The 22,554-nt window shown below is 36.2% G+C and overlaps 1 protein-coding gene across 1 annotated transcript in view; it reads right to left on the minus strand.

The window, feature by feature from the left end:
* The window catches only part of LOC119798793 (BMP/retinoic acid-inducible neural-specific protein 3-like), a 79,537-nt gene that overhangs the window by 53,248 nt on the left and 3,735 nt on the right, over nt 1–22,554 (minus strand). The window lies entirely within an intron of this gene.

Here is a 22,554-nt window from a genome sequence, read left to right on the forward strand (position 1 = left end):
TGGATAATAATACCTAATCAATATTTTCTGATGAAAATATACAGCACTTGCTGTTTTATCGCATCATTTGATTTTGATAGCTGGGGAAAATATGGCAATATATAGTGATACTGCAATATCGTGATAATATCGTATCGTGACCCAAGTATCGCAACATGTATCGAATCGCAACACTCATGCCAATACTCACCTCTAGTTATGAACAGGATATATTCTCTTGTACTATTATATATATGACATGCCCTGCTCTCCTTTAAACCTTGATTACAGGTTTCCTTTCTATTAACTCATTTGCAGACTGCCATGCCATTTTCTCTTTATTTTTATAGTGTTTCACCTATATTTACTAACAAGTGTACACACAAGACCTAGACCCATTTAATGACAATATTTGATAAGCTGCATAACCCAACCCTGGATCATGGAAAGATCTGGAATGAGAGGAGTTGGGTTTTTTTTGTTTTTGTTTTTTCCGGAACTAAGACTGAGTGACCTTCCTATACCTGACACTCCCACACGTCTCTGTTGTTTTTGACACTTTGCTTTTTGGAAAGTCACCGGGTGAAAATTAAAGGAGCACACCTAACCCTTTTGTTCATGATTTTTTAAGTGCAGTTCCACAAAAACAAAAAAAAAACAAATAGAGCAACAGATCCTGAAACAACAAAACTCATACAAAGCAATTTAGCCCATATATGAACAAATGCAGTGTTTTTTGAAAGGGGAATTGAAGGTTGCCAGGGAGCACTTGAGGCAAGCAGAACCTTGTAGTGAAAGAAAAAACTATATCATACATTTGTTTTTATTATTTTCTATCATTATTATAAAATAACATAATTGTAATATTTCACACTGAGATGGAAAAAGTAGGGTATTTGTAATTAAACTTTGAAGTCCTTTCCCTGTCTTTGAAAATATCCCTCTTTACTCACCAGGGCACTGATATTCCTTATTTCTAAAGTTGCACATGTTGCACAGCCTTTCTGGCTGTGCAACATGTAAAGCTACTTCAAACAAGAAACTAGAGCACATCTACCATTCGATAATGACACCTCAAAAAATCCTGACTACGTGTCCGAGGGACAAAAACCCGCCCAGACCTCGAGCAGGTAGTGCACAGAAAAAAAGCACCTGTGATTGGTCCGTGGTATGCCTTTCCGGTGAGGAACAACTACCATGGAAACCTACGCGCCTTTCTTTGTCTTTTTACCAAATCCATTAACAGAATCTTTTCCTCTTCGATGTCTAGCAACTCTAGATCCATCCCTGTGACCGTGATATCTTGCAGACACGCCATTGTTGTTTTGGAACATAAACACTCCTGCCAGCACCGCTGAAGTTCTCGTGACCATCTGCCAAAGTTCTTGTGAGTTCTCAAATAGGCTCCCCTTTGCGCTTTGGCTGGAAACTGCTGTGCTTCCCTATAAATTCCAGACTGACGGGCAGAAGCATACTAGCAAAAATGGTATGGAGCAGGGGCGTGAGGCTGGCTGTTTGATGCTGATTAGCAAACATGCAAGGAGGTTTTCCTCATGAGTTGAGAAGGAAAAATGATCAATCAGTCAGAACAGATCTAATGTTGAACTCTGTCTGTGGTTTCTGGTGTTAATTTTTTCAGAGCAGCTTCGAAACAGCTATTTTCACTCATTGAGGTATTGTGTTATATGTGTTTCAACATTTTTTAATGCAATACATGATTTTTGGATTTAATTAGCACTATTGAGCCTCCCCTGTTTCAGACAGCAGTAGCCATCACTGCGAACAAACACTTTTGAAATGTAAGCTCTCCTCCCAGATTATAACCCCATCAAAGCCAGAAAACATTTTTATGTAAACTGGAAGTGATTTGGTTCATGCTTCATGGTTGGTGCTTTAAAAGTAACTCAATCCCCACATTGTTTGTGACTTAAAAAAAAACAGAGTGTCTGTATATTTTCACACAATAATTCAGATGTGGTGAAAGTAATGATGTATACACAATTAATTATAATTTAATTTTGTACCATACTCAACATGGACCAAAAAATGTTTAACTCCTGCTTTAATGAAAGAAAAATCCACAATGGTCACCAAAATAACTTTAATCTGGCAAAAGTAAAAAAAAAAAAAAAAAAAGGAAAAAAAGAAAAGAAATCAAAATGAATAAATTAAAGCAAGACATTTCTTGTGAAGCACAGAAAGATAGAACATAAAATGAACTAATGAATTAGGACAATACAGTAATAATGGTACCCATAGAAAAGACCAAAGGGGAAATGTTAAAGCAAGGTGTGTTCATTAATTAGCATCACAGGTGTCTACAATCTAGTAATCAGTCAGTGGGCATTTTAGGGCACTACCTAGAGCAGACCCAAGAGGAAAGTTCATAACAAATCAAATAGATGGATAAAATAGAAATAAATGAGCCCAGAAAAACCTCTAGGAAGATTAAAGCTTCAACCTTTAAATCTTCAAGCTTAAGGAACATCAGCGTCAAATTACATCATCCATTGTAGTTTTATCCAAATGGACTTAATGGTAGGAAACCATTGTTGAAAACAAAAAATCTTAAAATAGCCATACTGGAATTTTTGCCAAATGTTGACATGTCACAACACTTCTAGTATCTTTTCCTATGGACAGACGAGACAAAAATAAACCTTTTGCCAAGGCATATCAGCTCTAAGTTAGCAGGTGAAAGAAGGTTCTGGAGAAATGTACTGTGTCGTCACAGGTCTTGCAACAGGATAATGACTCAAAATACACAGCTAAAAACTCTCATAAAATACGAAGAGGTAAACACTGGACTAGTTTGAAGGGAGTTTCTATGAACCCGGACCTAAATACTATTGAACATCTTTCGAGGGAGCTGAAACATGTTGTCTGGATAAGGCACCCTTCAAATCTGAGATAAATAGATCAGTTTTCTCATAAAGAGTGGGCCAAAATACCTGGCGAGAGGAGCAGAAGTGTCATTGACAGTTACAGGAATAATATGGTCACTGCAATTCCCTCAAAGGCTGTCCAACAAAAGACTAAATTTAGGGGTATTGTCATTTTGGCTCAGGCCTATTTTTTTGAGTTAAAGTCTGTTGTAGCATGTTTCAGAAGAAGTTCATTATCCAAGATGTTGTATTAACTATCACTTTTGTTAAATTCAAATTATTTTTGTGACTTTTTAGTTTTTTGGGGGGTTTTTTTGCTATACACGGGGTACCAACAATATTGTCCGACTTCCTAGTTATTTTATAAGGTAGTTTGGTTCTTGACCTGTTAAGTCCAGGGTGCTTTAGAAGTAATTCCTGTCTTAAAATAATGATCAAAAAGACATCGAAATAATCTCAAGTGAACTCTCTACAATGTCCAATATATTTCCCTGTGTCTAATGTATTTTTTTTTCTTAAACTGGTAAGTAAAAAATATATTATATACAGCAGATCTTAATAAAAGTGTTCATTTAGTGTATTTTATATTTTTACATCTCTCTACTGCTTTACAAGTTCTACATTTTATTCATTGCAAAGATTTGTGTTTTACAAGAGTTTTGTAATCACTTTGTGATCCATGACCTATGTTTTCTGTTACTATTCTTGCAATATTATTTGGCAGTGTTTCCTACTTTAAAAAATATTATAATCCAAGAATATTTAAAAACCATATCTTCATAATTTTCCATCATTTCTCTTTACAAATCCTTGTATAGCTTTGATCCCCTTCATTGAGTCTTGTTCTAGTTTCCTGTTGCATATAACTATATGGTTCCTTTATTCATTCTACAATCATGGATCACTAAAACAGGGAAATGATCAGTGATATGAATTATTAACAGCCCATGTCTTAAACTGAATTTCAGTAGATCAGTTCAGACTGTGGTCCAGAGCTCATGCTAGTCCTCATCTCCATTGCTCTCTATTGCTGCCAGTCAACTAAGGAGTGTGGCGTTCCAATGGTTTTGAGTCCCATTACAGTATTCTGATGACAATCTGTCAAGTTAACTCAGCCATGTGACCGCTTGTGGGGATAGCACACTTGAAAAATCACCATACTCAGACAACACAGTTGACAGCATGAGAGGAATGCATAACAGCTGGTGGATCGCAAGAGCAACTACAGGTTAAAAATGTTACATCACTGTTCATTATCTGGTATGCACTGACAGAGGCAGGCGCAGGGATTAATTATTGGAACATAACTGTGTAGGAGAATGTTGATGTAGTGGTTTTAATTAGATTAGATCACCTAGCAATTTGAAAATTAATTTTAGTCTGACGTTATTCCTTAAATGCAGCGTCAGGGAGATCAGAATTTGTATGCATACAGTTAAACATTAAATATTTGTCCAATATGCACACTGAAAAATAACACAACTAATCTTAAAAAAAAAAAAAATGCTAAATCCATTTAGTCATGGAGGCCTTCAATCATTTTCACTTATTGTCTGTAGGTATATTGCATCCCCACACAGAATCTATAATTAATTTGTAAGCTTAGTTTTAGCTGTTGATGTATTTCATAGAATGTGCTTAATTGTCCAACCATTATTTTTGGCAAAATATTATGACACATTTTAATTCTAAGGCTCAAATGCTTTACGAAAAAATACCAATTTTGTAAAGTCACTGACAATGTATTATTTACTTTATGATCTCCAGACTCACAAAGATGTTGATCATACCGATAGCCTGAAAGTAACAACATTGAAATTCCTTATATGATTCACATGTATGATATAGAAATTAAAGTTACTTGGTTTATATTGAAGCTGAATATAGCTGATCCAACAATGATAACAATATACAAATGTTTTTAATACTCTTACAGTATGTTAATGTCCTGCAAAAGGCCTGCCAAATGCTGCTGACAATTCTGCCGTTTACTTTCATAATGATTTTTGTTTTTGTTCTGGCTGCCTTAAACAGCCAGGCTCCTGTCATTTACATGCCCATGGAAGCTTCAAATTCTTTCCAAACCCGTTCTGGGCTGCAATGAAAAATACTGGGCTCCATGGGCTTTTCCCCCAGCCCATGTAGAAAGTTAATATGACAGTATCTTACCCTACCCGCCCCAAAGCATCTATTTTTACAACCTGACCCCATCTGCAAGTACAGTATCAAATATAAATAGAAATAATGAATGATTTCAGCTTATCTGTCAGAATAAGATGAGGAAACCATAGGCAATTGCAGCAGACAGGCTGGTACCAATCATTTCCATAAAGAAAACCTTTAGCCTATGCTTAAAAAAAGACAAGGCATAATAATTTGTGACTATAATGTTCATAAAGAGATGGTAACAATGCACAAGCAATGTTTATTTTCACATTTCCTGCATAAATGCTTCATCATCAAGAGCCTTGCCCCTGAACAAACCAGAGAAATGAGAAAAGAAAAATGAATCAGATCTCTTGATAGCTTTACTTTAAATCTAACAGCATCTTATAAATCTTCTAATGTAGCTAAATACATTTTAGCCTTTGCACATTACACCTTATTTAGCCAAAAAAGTAGGTTTTGGTATGCCCCGTGTGAAAATCGAAATGCATCCACTGTGCCAGGATTTTGTAAGTTTCACCTGGATTCTAGCCGGTGCCCTGGAAATCTGAATGGGCGTTCGCTCCTCTGTCTAAAAAACGACATGCCCAGCAAAATATCAATAATTTCTCTTCGGTAACCCACTATTTAACCACTCTGAGCAACAATTTGATCACAACAAACAAACATTCAAACCTGTATAATTTGTGCAGAACTCTGCAAGTCTATATATGTACATAAAATTCAAAATATGACATGTTTAACTTATAAATACTATAAGGCGATTGGACATAGACTCGGGTATCCTGCAGACCCTGAAAACAAGTCTGTCTCTATTCAGGGCAATGCTGGATTATTTAAAAAAAACATACATTTACATTGTAATCTATATCGTGGGTACGGCAGTAAGCAAACACATATTTCATGGCTGAACTAGCTTAACAACCCATAACACTTAAAGACTGTCAAACCCCTCAGAGACTTGTTTTGTTATTTGGACCATATGCTCAACTGTTCAAGGGATGTAAGGACACATCACCAAAAACCAAACATAACAGCAAAAACATTGAATAGTTTATAAAGGGAGACTATTTACATGCTAAGTAATTTATCCCACCCTTGAATTTAGATTATTTCCTGCATTCTGTTTAGTTAGGAAGTGAGCTATGAGCTACTGCTTACACCTTCTCTCCCATAAATACAATCAGAGTTTTTTCTTTGGCTCCCTGAAAGGCACAGTACAAGCATTTAAATTACAGCTTTGGCCCCTAAGCAACCACCACAGCGAGCCTTGTTGTTGCCTGTTGGTTAGCACCCTTCATCTTTACTCAAAACCTTAATCCAAAGGAGAGTTCAATTCACAGTGATTCTATTTGGCAAAAGACTTGACTGTTCCTTATGCTGCAGCTATTATGCAAACATATCTAATAACTACAATATGGGTTCTACTAAGACTTTTTAGTCAGTTAAAAAAGTAAAAGAATAACATTTTGGCCAGTATTAAACATATTATTCATTAAGTTCAGATTACTGTATTGAAGCCAGGACATCACACCTTGCTATACTCTGTGAAAATCAGCATATAGCAAGAATTCTCTATTTTCAAAAGATTTAGGAAGACAAAGGATGTAATGATCTTAGCACCTTTAGGCTGGTATTTTTTCCTTGTTGCTCTCCTCTGCTTTGCTCTGCCTTCTGCTTATTAGCTCTCATCTTATCCACCTGCATCTGCTGCTATTTAAGCCTCTGGACCTGAGCCTTTGGCTCCAGATTATTCAAGCGTTCTAGCAAGTCTAACTCTAGCGTTCCCTTTTGGTTGATTCTGTCAGGTCCTGATTTGTTTTCTGCCCTTGGACCTCTGGGTTTTTGACCGCCCCTGTTTGCTCTGTTTGCCTGTTCTGTTTGTTCTGGACTGTTACCTGGATTCCCACCCTGAAGCTGACCCTGGACCTGTTTTTGACTACGGCTTGGATTACTCTTCTGGATCTTTCAGTTCCCATGCGTGCTCTGTCTGCTGGAAGACAGTGCTTGTCTTCTCTCCGGGATCTCTGACGTAGGCTTAGCAAAAAGCAAAGGAGTTCTGCTCTGGACAACACTCCTTCTTCTGGGCACAGACTGAACTTTGTCAGGTTGGTGGCTTTCATAAGCATTATCATCCATCGTTTGAGTTAGTCACTGACCTGAGCCTCTACTCATGCACAGTTTCCAGTGAGCCTGCCAAAGCAGAAGAACAGCGGCACACTCTTTTTTTGTTTGTTTTTATTAAAGCACTGTCTGTCTTGTTTGAATTCTATGTTCTGGGCCTTCTGACACAGGAATTATTTGATAGCTTTGCAAGCTTCTTATAATTTCATTTGCTAACATCTGACTTAAATAAGAGGAACTAAATATGCTTTTTAAATCGGCACAGGTGACACACAGAAATAAATAAGAAAACAGCAAAGATTTGGAAGAGACATTTGAACTTTCATAAATCTGGTTCATACAGCAGAATAATTTTCAGAATTCTGTAAATGCTACATAAATCTGTTGGAAAAATATATGCCAGTATAAATAGCACAGGCATATGTTTAATCATAAGAGAAACTGGCTTTGTGTCTTTTGAATTTTTAACAAGTTTTCAAAATTCTCTAAAAATAAAATGGCAACATTATCAGTGCTTTAAAATAAGGTAAAAACTGAAGGAAACTCACTCTTACTAAAAGACAGACTGGTGCTTCTCAGGGGTAAGAAAATGTTACCCGTCTGGTTTTGTGCATCAGTATTATGAAGAGGACAAACGGAAATTTTCATATTTTTCTGCTGGAGGCCAGCAGAACCATGCCATCCACCGAAAGCCGATATTAAATCAGTTGGTCCCCTAAATAGACCCCTCTGGCCCTTGGCTGTTCATACAAAGTCTGTCCATAAAAGCAAGTTATGTACATAACTATCTCTATGGTTATGCTGCTATGGGCTTAGGCTCATGAAGAATATAGGGAGCACTTTAAATCATTCTGTTTCTTTCTATTTCAATTATCCAATTTTGTAGTATTTTTTATTTCAACCACTAACGTTATGTTCCATCTTCTTTTTCCCATATTAATCTGGTCTGGTTCTGTTTATCGGTGACACCATCCTGGCAACATCATTGCTATCATCAATTTTGATGTTGGATCATAGAGTCTGGCCTGTTTTTCAGTGTTTAGTCTTGTTTCTCTTCTAGACATAGTTATGGGCTAAGCTTTTACTGTTTCCAACTTTATGTGCTCTCGTTCCTCCCTTCCAACATGAAAGCTGGTTTAAGGCTTGTCTGCTTAACAGTTTTTTCCTAAACAGAACCACCTATGGAGCTAGTTTACCATTACCTTTCCAAAATACAAAAAAAATTACAGATCTTGCTTCTTTGATCCTCTTTTGTCTCCCTGAGCCCTACGACTTGGCAGAAGGCCACTCACTGAAACTGGTTCTGCTGGAGGTATCTTCCCAATAGTTTCCCCTCTCCACTGTTGCTGCATGCATGGTGAAAGGGATTGCTGCAGTGTCAACAACCCAACACAAGCGAACAGCTATTGTTGCCACATGCTCATCCAAGAGGAGAGTGTCCTGCAAAGCCAATGACAGTTGGCTTGTTTTCCTTAGATAGAAAATGTTTTAGCAATCTGACTGAATAATCTGTTGGAATTGTCTCTGTAAAATCGGAGTGACATGTGTTATGAATTGGCACTAAATATACTGAACTGAATTAGATGACTCACTGTAATCCAATTTTACTTATTAATCAGACTTATCTAGAATACATTATGTAAAATCACATTTAAAATATCTTTCAATATAAAAGAAGATTCTTAAGTAGAGCAAATTTTTTTCTGATTCAAAACAGTGTCTGCGTTCTCTTTTTTAATTTTTTAAAACAATAGAAAATTGTAACTACTTTTTGACAATAATATGGAAAGTGATTTAGGCTAGAATAGTTTTCACAAAAAAAAGAGCAATTTATTTTATAGTTAAAGATGCATTGTCTCCATAACTTGGTTTTCTGGGAGCAGTAAAAGACTGACTACTTCAACAGCTTTTGTTCTCATTCTGACAGTACTGAATAGTTTATCTGAAACAGAGAGAGATCTGTCTTTCCACCATTTATTTTGTCCTCTTCCATACTCTCTGTTTGAGCTCAAGCATCTAGCTTTTTTAAACATGTCTGTTTCTGCAGTTGGAAAGGGCCACCCGTTGTGTTTATCATCACAATCTGACAACAAGGTCACAAGCAACTGTCTTACGATGTTAGCTTTACAAGATACAGTGTTGCTCTATCAAACTGTATGATAATGAATCAGTGCAAGATATACACTCATTTTATGTTTAACAGGTGGGACCTGCTTTGGTTTACATCATGCATTTTATGTACAAAGAGTGACCTTGCACAAAGAGAAAATTGTAGCATGCTGATATAAAAACAGAGCACAAAGGTCACATTAAAACACTCTAATCCTATCAGCCCGCAGGCAGCTATCCAAAAGCTGATGCAGGAGAACTCTGCCACGTCTGTTCTCATCAACACCTTCTTCCAACTTTTCACATTTTTACTTTTTTTCTGGTTATTTCTCCTTTCCTCAGACAGCCAAGATTAATCCTTTGCAATCTCAAATACCTCTGAAACCCAATTTTGATTCACATTCACCACATTTACATGCTTACTGTGACAGCTTTCCCATTGAAGATTCAGATGGATGTAGGTAGATAAAGTAATACAGTATAATTCAAATACAATTATCTAGTAGGGCTATTTAAGTAAATTGTTTGATATCAGACATGCTGTTTGGACTATGGAAAAAAATGTTTAATCTTATGCAAACACTGCTTTCCATCTATCTTCCTTGAGGCAAAAAAAACCCTTAATCTAGAAACAACATATCAAAGGTTTGGGGATAAAGCAGGGGGAAAATTCATTTAAAGCACAGAGCAAGCAGTGGGGCTCAAATACGATTTTGTACAACGTGTGCCAGCAATAGCCCAAGGCTGTCTGGAAATGCTGCATAAAAATGAAAGCCAGTTTTGATGGTGCAACACCCTCTCAATGGAGTTGTGACAATAGTGCAAATGTTGAAGAGGTTTCCCAGGTCGATATATAATGAATATTTGCATCCCCTAAGTATGCGGATGCCATGCAGGACTGTTTTCAGTTAAATGCAAAATGTGACATGCTGAAGTATAAGCAGCAGCTTTTTGTTTTCTAATTCATTAAAGGGGTTGCACTTCTTTCATTATCAGTTAGGCAATTGCAAAAACCTGATCAAATTTTTCCACAAACATGGCTGCTTTTTTAAAAGGTTGACCAAATTAATTAAGAGATTAATTATGAGAAACTGTATTATAAAAACTGTATTGTAAAATGTATTATTTTTTATTTACACCACATATTCTAGCTATAGACAAAAAAGCATGACAATTGTCAGCAGGTAAAAAAAAAACAACAAAAAAACTGTCGGAAATCCATACTGACACCGAGTGCCATGGTTAAAAGTGCAATGGTGATGTATTTTGGTCATTTCAAGAACACATAGCAAGTTGTCGGACAAGTGTTTTTTTTTTTTTTTATTGAACTGAACCCTGAGACCTTCTGTCTGATTTCTAACTGTTTATGCTTACTTCTTTGAATTGGGCAACATGTCACTAAGAAAGAGTCGAACACTTTCTTTTTACGAAGTCGAAAGTGCACTGGAGGAGACGTGGAGCTTACTTGTTTACCTGGTGACCAACCCAAGTGCACGGTGAATAAGAAGAGCTCATAATGTTAGACAGGCTGCGGTTAGATGCAGAGATGGCAAAAGTACTCATTTTCTGTACTTGAGTAAAAGTACAGATACTTGTGTTAAAAAATACTCTGGTAAAAGTGGAAGTACTGATTAAACTTCTTTACTCAAGTAAAAGTAACAAAGTACAGGCTTGTAAATTTACTTAAAGTATGAAAGTAAAAGTAGAAACCACTTTTTTCATGCCGTTGCCTACATTTTAAATGGATGTCTGCCAATAGGACTAGATCATCATTTTCAATCATCTCGTCGTCCATACTACTATGCTAGCGCCACCGCCACCAAGCTGCAATGATTTGCGCCGAATGAATACCGCCGAATCTGTCGATTCATCTTGTAGTGGTGCGTCAAATGCAATGTAGATTCCCATCCAATTAGACTGAATTTGGTATTTGTGAGAAAACGGCTCGCCAGCTCCCGTCAGAGGAGAAGTAAGCACATTACTTGCAAAAAGGTGGTAAGAACCAGCGGACAACAAAATTCCAGTTCAAAAGCCACCCTAAGCCATTGGGAGTGTGCCCGTTAAATAGACCCACCAATAATCAGCCAATTGGGACAGCCCAACTAAACAGGAAGGCAAATCCCCAATAAAGCACAGTTAACATTTTAGAAAAATAAATACAGACAATAGCATCATTCATACAAAAACATACATATTTATGAAATAATTTAACCATACTAACATTACCATTTCACCTACTTATTACCATGCAAACAATTATTACATACATTGAAATCCCACTTAACACCCCTGCCCCCTAATAGTCTTTTCCAATGCCCTGGGACAATGGATAAGAGACTGGCTCCGATGCGGTACGTGTTTCCACACGGACCAGTATGCTGACGGACTAAGGGAAGAGAATGTATATTAAAGCTGTCGCAGTGGGTACCTTCAGAGTTTACTACGCTGGTGAGTAAGTAAAGTGTTGAATGAAAGGTGACGTTGTAATTTCGGAACTATTGTAAATTACCGGGTGAATTGTTTGGAACTGCCGCCGCCATGATGGCCGGTCTGTGGTGCATGCTGGGAAATGTAGTGAAGGATGTGACACTGTGTGTGATAGACGGCGGCTACACTTTGGGAACAGAGGGGGAAAACTGCTCCGTTTTCACAGTATTGATGACGTGAAAAATAATAACGGTAACTCCATTGAAATGATTCAAAACTAAAGTAACGAGCCAATTTTTTTAAATGTAAGGAGTAGAAAGTACAGATATTTGTGTAAAAATGTAAGGAGTAGAAGTAAAAAGTCGCCATAAAAATAAGTAGTAGAGTAAAGTAAAAATATCAGAAAAATCTACTTGAGTACAGTAACGAAGTATTTGTACTTCGTTACTTCCCATCTCTGGTTAGATGAAACAAAGCCAGCTAGCATTGCTGCAAGCACACCATCCACTCATGCTTCTGTGACCCACGATTCTAAACACCAAATCCCCAATTAACCCAGAAGGGTTAGACTACCATAGATTTAAGAGATGGGTCTATACCACTTACTGTAACATGCCAGCCATGTTTTTTACTAAATAGAAACATTTGTTATTAGATGTGCTAATTTAATCATGGTTTAAACTTTTCTATCAAACTCAACATTAGTTAGGCTTTGCTTTATAGTTCTGTTTTCTTTTTTTAAATGTTTTTTTGCGTTTAGAGAAGCTGATCCTAACTATGGTCGTCATGTGTCACTAACCTGGTTGTTTTAGTTTTACCCTTGCTGCCACACTTGTCATATTTAAAAGGAATATAAACTTCTGCAGGACTCGATTTTTGCTGAGGATGTCATGCAACAATTTGAATCAGGTGTGCTGCAATGGGGAGACATTTAAACATGCATGGCAGTGGTACTTGAGGGGCACATTTGAGCACAGGCAACCTAATGATCCGCAGTCTTCATCGGAGCTCCCTCTACAACATATAGCCAACGTGTATTTACTAGGGGTGTAAATAATAATCGTTTTGTATCGATGCATCGATCCAACAGTCGAAAATCCGATGCATCGACACGTCCGCAAGAGAATCAATTCATGTTTTTTTTTTCCTCCGGTCTATTTTTATCCATTTGCTCCTGGGCGTAATTCTCCTCCCGTGCAGCAGTGTGTTGCAGTAAGTTTGACACAGACATTTTTAAATTATGCTCAGTATTGAAGCGTGGTCTGTGCTACACACTGTGGGTCTAGATACGGCTGAGGCGACGAGGAAGTGGGGGCGAGTTTAGTCCGACGACGGAGGGACATGAGGGCCAAAAAGAGCGGAGATCCAGGTGGAAAAAGGGTCTCAGCGTTCTCGCGCACCTCGCTCTTCTAGCGGGTCAAACTTCATAAGTTGTTTTCCGCAATTTTGGTCATAAAAACAAAACAAGCTGCCCTCCTTTCTGCGGCACTGTTTGCGGTCAACTACAATTTGGGAGAGGTGCAGCGGAGCGTCTCTCAAGGGGGCGGGACGTCTGGAGCCGAGGTATGGAATTGCACTGATTTTGTGCAGTATTTTTTGATACAACTTTTCTACCTCTGTTATTTGCTGTTGTTTATAAAAAAAAAAAACAACGCATAACGATATTGCAGCTTTCATTGATTTTTTGATTGATTTTTTAAACTTTAAACTTTGTTTAGCCTGTAAGGTGTAAAAAAATAAAATAAAAATAATAATAAAAAAATAACAGATTAATCGATTAATCGAATCGAATCGTGGTGTATTCTTGAGTATCGAAAATAATCGAATCGTTGGGTCAGGAAATCGATACTGAATTGAATCGCCATGATGGATGTGATTTACACCCCTAGTATTTACACTTCAGGTAAAAAAATACTTCCGACTCAAAAGCAAAAAATAGATAATGTAATTATACACCAGTTAAAATGAAATATCTTAAAGGTGTTTTATATTCTAGGTTTGTCAGTCACTTAAGTGGTGATTAGAATAAAGCACATTGAGCTTGGGGCCATTTTAAATGCATAACTTCAGGAATCAGTTTGTTGGTTCCATGTTTGCACTTTTTTCTAGCTGAAAAAGTTACCAGCATTAGCTGCTAATTTAAAAATCTATTGGCTTAATTAAGAATTCGAGGGAGGTTTTTGTTATTTAAAACAATATTTTTACATTACTTTTTATTTTTAATATAGTTGGGGTTCAAGTACTGTCAATAAGTTTTTTAGAATTTCTGGTATTTTAAGATTTTTCATAACAAACAGGGTAGGCCACTGGTGCGCTACCCTAGGAACCGAGCCATATATAATTATATAAATACGTACATACACACACACACACATACATACATATACACATACATACATGTATGCACGTACAGAAGTAGTAGGGTTTTTTTTACTGCAAAGTGTAAATCAAGACTATCAAGAAGAGATTAAGTTGCTTTGATTCAGTCTTTATGTTTTATAGTGCCACACTGACAAAATCAATCACTCTAACACTAACACAGGTTAGCATATATGGTACTTACATGTCAATTAGCAACATTCGCAGATCTACAATACTTTTACAATTCACTTTTGAGTAAGTCCTAACACTATCTGATTCACATGTACTCTTCCTTGTACTTAGCTTTTTTTACCAAGCTTTTCTTTACCTTTTTTGTTTTTCAAGTCAAGTCATTACATTCCAAAATATGCTCAAATGTGAGTAGCAAAGCCAGGGGTATATGGTTATTGATGCCAATGGCTTTACATTGGACTGCAAAGCTGTTCACCTTACTATGAGAATGAGAATGGAGCACTGGCACTGCCACGGGTAGTGAGATATAAAGTATGAATGTCCAGGAAGAGACAGTGGTGGGACATAACAGACCAATCATCTCATAAACACAATCTCCATCACAGGGACTAACAAGAAATATTGAGATAAAAATGTGGCTTGAATATGCTTTAAAATCAGAATGGGTTCAGCGTTTTGTTTTGTTTTTTGCTGGGTGGAGGGGTGGGTTATACTCTGTCTACCCTACACAAATGACTTGGATGTTTTCTCTAGCTCTTGTAATTCTCTATCTAAATTGAGTCAGGATGTGTAACCATCAACAGTATGTTCATGCATCGATTAGGAAATCTTTCTTGTTCTGATATGAAACTATGAGGTAGTGTTAAACAGGTCAAACAGTTCTTCCAGACACATTAAGATTGAAAAAATAATGTCCTGCTACTTAAATAGTCTGAAGATTGAGTCAAATAATAGCCTTTTGTTAAGCCAGAAGAGCTTATTACAGATGATCAAATATGAGAGCAAAAACTGCTTCAAATATCTTTCTAGCACTTTATGTTAAAGGAGTGTTAATTTAAGTTCTGTTGATCAGATTAATTAATCCATTTATTAGCTTAGGGAATAACTGTACGTACATCATTAATCTGCCTTTGAATTCCTCAGCTCAATAAAATCAAATATATGATGTTGCTAATATATGAAAAGTTAATTTTTCATATATTAAAAACAATATATGAAAAACACACAGTGTGTGTTGGTAGAATTAAAGGCTATAAGACCATCTCCTTTTCATGTAACTACAGTTGTATTATTCAGAAATTAAAGATCCACATGATTGTAGACAAGATTCTTGGACTTTGTCACAGTAGAAAAATTGCAGAATAATCAAAGAGATGGATAATTGGGATGGTAAAAAAGAGCCCAGAAAAACTTCTAAAACACTTCTAAAGGTGAACTTCAAGCTCAACGAACAGCAGTGTCAGATCGCAGCATTCTTGGTCAATATAAAATTGACTTAATGTTGAGCTAAAGAGGACTTCATGGGAGAATACCAAGGAGAACATCATTGTTGAAAAAAGATCATACATATGAAAGCCAGACTGGAATTTACCAAATTGTATTTTGACAAGCCACAAAGCTTCTGAGAGAATCTCCTATGCACAGATGAGACCCGATAGAATTTTTTGTCAAGGCACATCATTTCTATGTTCTCAGATGGAAAAATAAAGCAACTCAAGATAGAAACATTGGGTCTGATGCAACCACATTCTTCTATTCTTGACATAATTTCTCTTACATTTTCTCCTACTGTGGGCCGACCGAATCAACCACATCAGTTTCAATAAAGATTAATAACTTCAGTAAATAATCCTCGTCATTTGATGCAGTGCACTTGTGCGTGAGGCCGTGCTCCAGAAAAATGTATATTTTCATAAATACTTCCCCAATAATGCCATATAAAGATACTATTTTTCACGCTTGAGAACGTGTAATTCATTAAGTGAGTCAATGAAAACTACTAGTGCAAGCAAGAAGTGCAACATATGATGTAAATGCTTAATATGAGTTTGCCATCAATCAAAATGACACAGTATTCTGCAAAATCTCCTTATAATACACAATCAGAGGTTTATTCTACATCTCTGTAGAAACATCTGTCATCTCTTCATCACACTCTTCATCTCGCATAACGTTCACTGACTGCACTTTATTTTGACAAAATGACAACCAATTAAACCAGTGACCCTGGATATCGACGTGCCAGCTGCGAGTGTAGTGACCAACTGTTCTGTCATCAGCTAATAAACATTGTATTCATAATTGCAAATTTGAGTAATGATGTAGCCTAATAACATGGACAACTACTTCTAATTAACAACAGATGTAGTCATTTTGTCAAAAACTAGGTTTGGATAACAGCTGACTGATTGTGCAGGACGTGCAAGAATGTCAAGTCTGGAGCATGTTTATAATTTTTTTGTACCTGAGAGAAGGTTAGAAACGGGAGTCAAATGTTCAATGCATTTTCTCCTATATCACTAGCACACGTGATTTAAGGAAACATTTTTTCATACAAACACTTCCTGCATGAGGCCTATTGTTCCCACTGTGATACACAGAGGAGACTGTGAGACTCTGTCATGTTCTGGGACTGCTTTGCCTCATCTTGGGCAGGGTGTCTTGAATCTCAGCAGGGTACAATGGAATCTCAAAACTATCAAGAGATTCCAGAGAGAAATGTGTCAGAGAGATTGGTCTCATTTGCAGGTGTAGTGAGGAAAGTATTCAACTATTTACCCCAGTTAAATAAACGGAGATCAATGGATTTCACTCAGTCGGCACTTTATTTTCATATCTTTGCAAAGAGCGAACAGTTCATCATGCAGCCCTTACTTCTCTGTATTGAGCCCCATTCTGCGTGGACAGAGTGTGTTCCCCTTACTTACAATAATGGAAAGTAGTCAGAGTCTAAACAGATTACAGACACCTTGTTTAGACAGTAACATGTTGTGAATAATCCTTGAGAAAGAATCTGGCTTGTTTTGGGAAGAAGCTATGTCTGATCTACCAACACCCTCACGCAGGGGGATTGTGTGCCCTTGCAGGTCAAACAGACTGAGTGAAAACTTTTATAGTGAGTAAATAGGATAAATGAATATATGAAATAAGAGAAATTTAAATTTTCGACCACATTGGTTATGGGTGTTGTAACAGAATAATTACTTGAAACAAGCAGATAAAAACATCCAATAATAGTTAACGGCCTGGACTTAGTAGTAGACCGTGCTTCTCAAGTCAGGAGACCTGACCTAAAGTGCTTTACGCTAAATTCATTCATTTACCCACACTCACGCACTGATGGAGGCAATATACATTGTAGCAACAGTTGCCCTGGGGCTCACTGAAAAAAGCAAGGCTGCCATACACATGCGCCACTAGGGAGTCTGACCACCATCAGTAGGCAATATGGGTGAAGTGTCTTGACCAAGGACACACAACATTTAAAGCCATAGCTTAAACTGACAACCCTTTGGTTACAGGACAAAATCTAATGGCACTGTTGCAATGAAATCTCAAGACCATCAAAAAGTTCTAGAGATAAAAGTACTACAGATGGTCAAAAAGTTGGTCTCAGTCATAGGTTAGTGGTCTTGTAAAAGGATAATTACACAAAAGAGACCACTAAAAACAAAAAAAAAGAAAGGCTAAGAGGAAAACACTGGAATATTTTTGAAGCGGCGTTCTATGAGCCTTGATCTAAATCTTATTTAGCATCACTCAGAAGAGGTATAATTGCCCCCCCTTAAACCTGAGACAATTGGAACAGTCTGCTGAAAATCATCATCCTATTAAAGCATGGTTGACAAGTAATGTCTGACTTTGTTTTAATTTTAATAGAATTTCTTTATCTTTTTTGATCTGATTAAATTGTTTTCTGTGACTATTACATGTACATGTATGTATGTATGTATGTATGTATGTATGTATGTATGTATGTATGTATGTATGTATGTATGTATGTATGTATGTATGTATATTCTCCATGAAAGATTTTCTTTAAAGGATACTGTTTTATCCCTTTAAGCAAGATCTTTTAAGGGAAAAGTAAATGTTGAACCGAGGGCACTTCTCATTACAAGCAGTTCTGATACTTAAACCTCGGTTTGACGTGCACCCAGTGAGGTTGGTATGTCCTCCGGCAATCTGAAACATTTGTGTATAAATCTATTTCTTTGTGATGTAACATTTTCATTCTAAATTATCAAGGCAATTGCAGCAATATATATTCTAGGTTGAGTCCAAAGCCTACATCAAAATAGTTTATTTCTGTATCTTTTGGTAAAAAATTTAAAGCAGCTTTAATCAAGCAATTAAATTTTTTTGTAATCACAATTGCTATCACACCTGAAGCATATTCTAAAACCAACTGATTCAGAAATTTTGAACTCAGCTAACAATATTCCCTTTGTTTTAATGAATATTTAAAAACGACATTTACTGGGCATTTAAAAAAATCTGCAATACTTTAATTCAACAATTTAATTGTAGTCATTCAAATTTCAAGAAGTATTTCTATTACCCTAAATCACCTGCAGCCCCTATGTTTAAGAATAAAAGTTACATGTTTCCCCCCAGAGAAAGAATGTTGGCTACTGACTGCAGCGTTGGACTCTGACTGTCTACTAGAGGTTACGTTTAGCTTGATGAGATGAGGGAACTCCCATACCATCTTTTTTCTCTTTTTTTTTCATTTAATTTTTTTTCTTATTTCAGCAGCCGTTTCCTTTGGAGACCAGAACAAAAAAGACCATTCAGCCCCTGAACATCTGCTCACTAACTGAAGGATGCCAGCGCAGCGATGTTCACCTTCCAGAGCTTTGTCTCTGTGTGAATCTACCTGACTGTGTGGTTTCTCTGTGTTCATATCAATGACTGGAACATTCCCCACCACAGCTCACCTTTGTTTGCCTGAATATGTGCAAATGGACTGTGATATCTCATACTTGGAACCCATTAAAAGGAAAACACTGATGAAAAATGATATGCTTGGGAGGCGAGTGCTTTGCAGTAGGGGATTTGATTAAAATATTTCATTTCAATATTTTATTTCTTTTTTTTTATGGGATCCGCTGTTTAACTTGTCTGCAAGCAAAGCCTTAAACCATTCTCAAAATAGGGAAACAGGAACTGATAAACTTTATAACTTCCCTTCCGTGCTGACTAATGAAGTTTTTGGCCCTAATTAACCCAGTTATCTTTCCTCCTATAACTGTGTACAATACCACTCATACGAGCACCAGCGGTAAAACACAGCCTTTGTGAAATTCTAATATGACTGCCAGTTGCACTCATCCGGCTGTCTTACAAAAAAAAACACAAAGCATAAGCTGTCACGGTGTCCTGGGAGGAAAACATCAAAGCAAAAAATGTCACCATTAAAAGCTTTCACAGGCAGGCTGATAAACATACATTTACAAAGCTGCAAACATGCATTTATAATTATTTCACAGTGAAGCCCAGAGCAAGAAGATATGAATCTGTGATATGTGGATTAGTGGAAGGTCAAATGAAATGTTGGAGTCTAACATCCCCATAGTAGCTATGGGAGGATGGGACTTATGCAAAAAAAAAAAAAAAAAGTTGAGTGGGAATGACTAACCTTCCTGATTGATTTTTGGAACTTTTTGTGTGTGTTTTTTTTGTTTTCTTTTTATTAATTAAATAACAAACAGAACAGGTAAAGAAAACAGCTCTGTGACAAAAGAGGAAATTTATCTTTTAGCCCCTTAAAGGCCGATGCTATGTATGTCTATATTTGCCCTTTCTGATGGTATTGTGTTCTGTTTTCTGCCTTGTGTGCCACTATGTATTTTGTGGGATATTCTTTATTTAAAGCACTTTCATGCATCTGCCTGTACAAAGAAGCCGATCCTTTACGCTGGCGTGGGTCTAATCGTAACAAAACAAATGAGATTTTGTAGAGAATCACGTCGTATTATTTCTTTAATGCATTGTTAATGGTTGAAGTATATTGGAGATGATAACGGTCTAATTTATTGTTACGCTGCATTATTATAGGGTATGAAGAACTAACCTCTGTTATAAACAGTTTCATTTTAGAAATCATTTGATATGGTTATTTGTTCCACTGGTAACAGCCCTAGATTGAAAAAGGCTGGCTTCCTAGTCTTTTGATGGGGTGTTTTTTATAACTGCAATCAACTATGCTGCTAATCCAAAATCATTATGAGATCTTAGAAAGCATTTGAAAAAGGATACTAGATCCTAACCCACTAAACTATTCAAACTAAAAAAATAAACAAAAATACATTATATATTTTATAGATAAGTCGTGATACAAAGAAAAAGATGTCTTTCATAAAATTTAAAGCACAATTCCAGAGAACGGATTTAGAAAATTGCGACTCAGACTAAAGGTTTATACAGTTGGAAATGTATGAGAAAATCAAAGCATGCATAGGAATCTGAGCAGCTTAAATTATTAATCTGTTGATCACTTTAAACAATTAAATAATTGATTTTTTTACTGCTTTTGAGGTTGTGCGTCCAAAATGAACTATAAGAATTGAAATCTAGTAACATCTTTTTTTCTTGCAATTTTACAAAATTCCAAAGAGTCCGAAACACATTTTGCATTAGGATGGACAATAGACTTTTTTTTTTTTTTTTTTGGAAGGGACCGGTGTACTCCACACATTTCAATTTGTCAACCACAACATGTTCCCTGTAGGTAAGAAAATAAAATGCATTGAGCGGCATTAGATAACGATGAAATCATTATTGGTTATACTAGTGTCTTAAAAGATAGAACTGATTAACAATGGTACACATAGGCAGTAACATATTAGAAAGAGATATTGATTAATCAAGATGAATATTTTAACCTGGTCAGATTCTGCAGAAATAAAAAACAACTTGTGCTATTCCTTCTCTAATCTGTTATTTTGAATAGTCAACAAATGAACCAATTAGCAAACAAACAATTTAGTTGCAGCCCTAATGATATGCAATAGCCAAACCTCTAATGTGTCCTTACTGTATTTAGCAACAAATTCATAAAACCTGATTAAAGCTGGCTTATTACATGATCAAACTGTGTATGCTATAGTACAGTATAAACATGTAGAAACTGGATTTGGGGGAGTTATTTTTCCTCTGCGTTAACACCATTGAAATAAAAAGCAAGGTCAACATATATCAGAGGTATTAGAAACAACAAAGCTTATCCCCTATCCTATTTTCTATTGAATTGATGAAAAACACAAAACTAAATTCATCCAAAAAATATAAAAAAAAGAAAAAAAAGAATGTGGTTGAAAAATACAACAAACTCGCTAAATAATAATAATAATAAGTTAAAGTCTGTTGAGGTTAAGCAAATGGAATGATCAAGTCTGAGTTTTATCATCTTTATTTGAGCTTAATTAGGACAGAATCTGTTTTTTTATTCAATCAAAAATTAAAATGACGGACAATACAAGTATGTTTTAATCTTCAAAGGCTTTTCAAATTTGTTTCTATGACAATATATCAAGAATGCTTTATTGAATCACTGCCAATTTGTATCGTCCAAGCTTAAGTCAACACTCTTTTGACATCTTAATATCAATATTTGGTAAACCTGTGTAAATGTCAGCCAAGATAGGTTTGAAATCATATGAGCTTGTGTTCCACAACTTCTTGCTCGAAAGAGACTTTTTTTTTTTTTTTTTTTTATAAGAGTTGCCTTTCTGCAAACACAATCCAGTACGGCATTTCTCATTTGATCTCTGACAAGGCATTTTCATCGAGGCAAATCCTGCTTATTTTAGCGTTTTGGATCATCTCTTTAAAATTAAAGACACAGTCTATGACAAGTCGCTTAAATGGTCTTTTACCACATTCTGATAGATGAGGAGGACCGGGATGTACTATACCGCTTATTTGCTATATTTGCTAAACAATTAAACAGATGTATTCATTAAAAGAAATGCAGATAATTGCAAATCTGCACTTTACTAAATTGCCATTATATTGTTAAAATATAGAACAAAATATCTGGAAGTCAGATAAAAACACAAATAACTTAGAAAAAACTAAACAAGAAAAAAACGCTCAAATCTTAGAAAGTTAACAACTCTGGTCATACCCCTTTAAGTGCTATTGATGATTTCACCAAAAAAAGGCACAACTAGACTCAAAGAGGAGGTCCTAGAGTCCCCCCACCCAACACTGAACACCTAGAGCTGGATTAGAGGATACAATGAGCCACATTAAGACAAAAATAAACAGTCAGCCTGGCTGCCACAATACAGAACGAACAGATTAGAATTGTGCCACTTAAAGCAATAACAAAGCTTTAATTACTGAATTCAAATGCTTCAAAAGGATGCAAATGGTTATTTGTATATAAACTAATTGGATAAACTTGTCCTGTTGAAATATTAGGAAGTGAACGAAACAGCACACTCAAGTATTTAATCTTGAGTGTGACTGTGGCACCAAGATCAGGGTGAAGTAAAAGCAAATGTCATGCGTTCTTCGTTTA

The sequence above is a fragment of the Cyprinodon tularosa genome, unplaced genomic scaffold (assembly GCF_016077235.1).
Source record: "Cyprinodon tularosa strain WSP-4 unplaced genomic scaffold, ASM1607723v1 ctg636, whole genome shotgun sequence".
NCBI classification, from domain to species: domain Eukaryota; kingdom Metazoa; phylum Chordata; class Actinopteri; order Cyprinodontiformes; family Cyprinodontidae; genus Cyprinodon; species Cyprinodon tularosa.